This window comes from Vipera berus, assembly GCF_964194415.1.
Source record: "Vipera berus genome assembly, chromosome: 1".
Taxonomy (NCBI): Eukaryota; Metazoa; Chordata; class Lepidosauria; order Squamata; family Viperidae; genus Vipera; species Vipera berus.
The window spans coordinates 270,624,389-270,629,552 of record NC_138202.1 but is presented as its reverse complement, the minus strand read 5'-3'; positions in this window follow the sequence as shown (position 1 = coordinate 270,629,552).

The following is a 5,164-nucleotide window of genomic DNA, read 5'->3' as shown; positions in this document are numbered from 1 at the left end:
CTTCCGGGGCGAGAAGCGAAGAAACGGGCTCCGACCGACTCCTTTTAAGCGCGCATGCGTGGTAGGGCGCGAGTAGTGGCGTCTGGATGCGCGGATGGGGAGTCGATTGGACAAAGATGTGGTGCTTTCTGTGGTTTTTGTAATTGAACGTCCGGGTTCTTTTCTGGAAATGGGAACACCCCGGCCCCCCCCCCCCATTTGCAGGTAAAGAGAGGTAGAAAGAGAGGAGCATGGACATAAAATCAAGCGATCTTTTAGAAGAAAAACGGTTTGGTAGAAAAGATAGAAAGGGATTCTTATTTTATTTTCAGGCAGGCATTGCTCACAACTTTTTCTAGCAGAAATAAACTCTTCTGCTTAGGGATGAGTCGACGAAAAGGCTCCTTTCCCCCCCTCTATATGTTCTTCTGTCTTGATTGCTTTGTTTGTTTCCATAACGGGAATTTTTTTTTAGTTAAGCTATTGTTGCAGCCTCTTCCTGGCAAGAATTTCTGTTATTCGCAAATAGAGCAACCTTCCTCTATGTCGGTGTTTCTCAACTTCAGCAGTTTTTAAATTGTGTGTATGCAGCATGTTGGCATGCTGACTGAGGGATTTTTAGAAATCAAGTCCACACAATCTAAAGTTGCTGAGATTTAGAAATACTGGTCTATATAATAGAAATGCTTTGTTTCTTAATACAAACTTCCAGAAAGGGGTTGGCACTTGAATTGATAGTTTTTTTTAAAAAAAGTTTCATTTTTTTCTGTATAGAAAAAAGGTTGCTTGCAAGTAAAAAGGAGTAAAAAGCTGAGAGTCAAGGTTCTCTTAGCTCAGGGGTCTTCAAACTTGGCCCTTTCATGACTTGTGGACTTCAACTCCCAGAATTCCTCAGCCAGCATGCCTGGCTGATGAATTCTGGGAGTTGAAGTCCACAAGTCATAAAAGGGCCAAGTTTGAAGACCCCTGTCTTACCTTGTCCAAATACAGTCCAATAATCATTTTAATCCTACCATCCACCCCTCCTCCTCCGGAACTTCTGATTGATGATCATGTGAACTTTTAGTATTTAGGCTTGCAGGTCTTTTGCATTTTTGGTTATCAGGATATTGGGTTACTTGATGTTTCTTCCTTCAGTTTTAAAACCCAGCTCATCCTCATCTAGTCCACTTTCCTTTAATAGATATTCAGCCTATAAGTTGAATAAATAAAGGGGAGTGTATGCAGCTTTGTCACAATCCTTTGCCAACCTAGAACCTGTCTCTCTGTACTTTTTGACTTGAATATAAGTTTCTCCTGAGGAGAATGAGGTGTTCTTGGATTCCCATTTTTCTGACCACTTTCCACAGCTTATGTGATAAAGACAATCAAAATCATTTCTAGAATTGATGAAGCAGATATTGACACCTTTTTTATATTCTTTGGCTTTCTCAATTATCCAGCATGCATTAGCAATAACGCATTCTTACACCGTGCAGTATTTGGCACAAGGGAACAATAAAAATCCTTTTGTAATATCCTTCTGTATTCTAAATCACTTTTTTCCACTCCAAATTCAGTTCTTACAATAGCCTATTTTTCACTGTAAAGATTTCCCAAACCAGGGATCAAGCAATCTGGTTTTCTCAATTACCTTAATATATTCCATATTCTTGAATGCTCTTGTGTCCCTTTGCCTTATCAAAAAATTCTGCCTGGTATCTTCGTATTTCTTAATGTACAATGCTATTTTAATATGCAAAATCTTAAGCTGGCCAGAGTTCTCTTGCAGTAAGACGTGCAGCAAACAAATAAATAAGCATTTTTTTTTGCTTTTGTAAGGAACTAGTGTTGTTAATTTGCTTTTTCTCATCTTCAGTATGAGCCTATACATCTAACTTTCCTAATGTGTAGATCATAGACCTTGTTCCAAATTTATGGACATATAACGTTGAGTATTTTAGTTGAATTTTCTCTTATAGCATTATGCAGCTGAAGAGATATTTCATCTGATTTGTCATCTACACCTGGGGCTTTTCTATTTGATAGCTGATCTATTGCCTGTTATTCCTCAATATTCTGTAAATAAGTTTCATTTTATAAAGCTGGTTGCAACAGTGTTTAACAGTTATTTCTGCCATTCTTTAACCTTATTTATTGTTATTGTGTTTCCTTAATTATTACTCTTCAGTAGGCTTAGATACAAAGTTACCTATGATTTTTTCTGAATATCTTGAAAGTATATACCAAAAAATCTTGGATGGCACTTAAAAAAATCTATGCACTAGCAAAATATCCATCTGCCAATTGCAAAAGCCCACACTGCATGGATCCACACATAAACTGTTGTATTGTGGGTTAAGTCAATAGGCAAGGAACAACACAGCATCAGAACATCTCTTTATTATTACAGAAAACTAACTGCTGGCTACAGGTAATGGCCGGTACTTATCACATAAGCCCTCAGGTGTTCCTCCAATTACCTGCCTGAAATCTCCCACCCAAAATACGAATGTTCCTGCCAAAACTGTTGGGACTGACCGTTGAGCTAGTCCTCTGAGGGCCAGCCTTGGCTTGGCAGGAAATGCCTACTTGGCTTCTCCACAATAAGCGAGGGCCAGTGGCTTGAATCATTGCATTCCAGTACATAACACCCCTCCCCCTTTAGATATCCGTTATCCACAATCTGTTCAGCACTCGTAGTCCTTGAGGTAGGCTGGGGGACATTGCGTCTATTGGAGCGGTGCAGTATCTGGGAATCCCCCGTTCTGGATGGTGTATGCTCCTGCCCCGGTCCACTAGACTCGCACTATCCGTTCACGTTGGCTGCAGCTGCCGACGCCTCTCCCAGCTCTCGTGTTTCCATTTCACCGGAGGCGGTTACAGTAGATTGGGGCAGACTTTGGGAAGCATCATCCACTGCATCCCCCCTTCCTGAGTGGTCTCCGTTTGCCGCCGACGTAACTGATCGATGTGGTGTCTAACCACATGCTCATCCCCCAACATGACCTCGTACGACAATGGCCCCTTTATTTTGGTCACCCTGGTCACCACCCAAAGTGCCCCACTCCCATAGTTCCTGGCCCAGACCAAGTCACCCAGCTGCAAGTCCTTGGGTGGCTTAGGTTGAGCCGTCTCTGCCGCTGCTCTATCTGGGTGAAGTCAGTCGAGCTTCGTCGTGAGCTGGTGACCCCACCTCAGCTCCGCTGGACTGTGACCTGTTGCGGTACAGGGGGGGTTGTGTTGACACAGGAGGAAGTTCGGCAGGCACTGATTCCAATCCACCGTGGTTATCCGCTTGAGTGACTCCTTAGTCATCCTGACCATCCGTTCTGCCTGGCCGTTGGAAGCAGGGTGGAATGGAGCGGACGTTGCATGCTGGATCATGTTGGCACTTAGGAAAGCCTCGAACTGTCCTGTGAATTGTGCCCCTTTGTCAGACACAATCACATCTGGCAGACCGTGTGTGGTGAACAGTCAGCGTAACTCATGGATGACTCTGGTCATTGTCATCGATGAGACAGGTACCACTTCTAGCCACTTTGAGTAGCTGTCCACTACAATGAGGAATACTTGCCCTTGGAATGGCCCCGCGAAGTCAATGTGCACGGGAGACCATGGTGTGTGTGTGGTCCAGCGATGCACTGGCATGTGTGGCATCTCCGGCCAGGTTTCTTGGCACACCTGGCAACTCCTACCTCAGTCCTCAATGTTCTTGTCTAAGCCTGGCCACCACAAGTAGCTCCTTACTAACACTTTCATCCTCACAATTCCGGGGTATACTTCGTGTAAGGAATCTAGCAACTTGGAGCGCAGGCTGGGTGGGACAATGACCCTGTTCCCCCACAGTACGCAACCCTTGTGGGCTGATAGTTCATTTTTCCTGCACGCATAGTGCTGGAACTCGGGGCCTGGCCTGGTTTCTGGCCACCCCCTCAACACCTAGTTGAGAGCGCGACTGAGTGTTTTGTCTGTAGCGGTTTCAACTGCTACATCCCCTGCATGTAAAGGAGTTTCTGGCAAAACTTGGATTGCCAGGATACGGGATGCCGGAGCTGAGTCCGGATCCGTCTGCGGTAGGGGCAGTCTGCTGAACGCATCGGTGTGGCCCATTTCCCTCCCTGGCTTGTGGACTAAACTGTATGAGTAGGCAGCCATGAAGATTGACCAGCGCAGCATCCGTGGTGACAGGATCTGCGGAGTCTGCTTGTCAGCGGTAAAAAGACCAAGCAGCGATTTGTGATTGTGTAAATGGTGAAGGGTCAGCTGTATAAGAAGCCATGGTTGGTTAATGCTGCCACTTAATTAACTGTGTATCAGATCAAAGAAGTGGCTGGGATTTAAACCTGTCTGAAAAGCCCTTACCTTTCTGATACAGGATAGCTGACACAGTATTGAACACATACTTGAAAAAAGGCAACCATGGTGCCTACTGCAATTATACAGAGACAGTACTAAAACATACTCATGGAGGAAGAGAGAAAATGCCCTTTTTATTATAGCAAATATAATAAAGGTGATTCTGTTACTGCTTTACAAAAAGTTCTAGAACTTTGTCAGAAGGGACTGGTTTGCACCTGTACTTCCTCATTCCCCCTCTAATTTGAGACTGTGCAGTCTCTTAATCTGGGCCTCTTTCTGATGAGATTTACTGAGTCCTCCCTGGGAAAGCTCTGTGTTGCCAACATCCCCCTCCAGGTGCACATTCCATCACAAAGAGACTCACAAAAGCTGCAGATGTATTAGACCACGGGTCAGCAACCCACAGCTCTGGAGCCGCATGCGGCTCTTTCAGCCTTCTCCTGCAGCTCCCAGTCGTCCTCCGCCATTTGCAGAGAGAGAGAGAAAGAGAGAGAGAGAGGCACTTGCACTTCCCTCTCTCTCTCTCTCTCTCTCTCTCTCTCTCTCTCTCTCTCTCTCTCTCTCTCTCTCTCTCTCTCTCTCTCTCTCTCTCTGTGTGTAAAAAAGAGAGTGGCCTCACACTGTTCTCCGAGAAGCTGACAAGCTTATTGGGTGGGGCTGCTGCCTTTGCTGCGTCTCCACAGGAAGCAGCAGAAAGCAGGGTAGGAGAGCAGCCCAATAAGAATGTGTGTCAGCTTGTCCAGAACAGTGTGAAGCCAGCTTGCCAGGTGAGCAGAAGATCGAGAGAGGGGGGAAGAGAGAGGGAGGGAGAGAAAGAGAGGGAGAGAAAGAGAGAAAAAACATG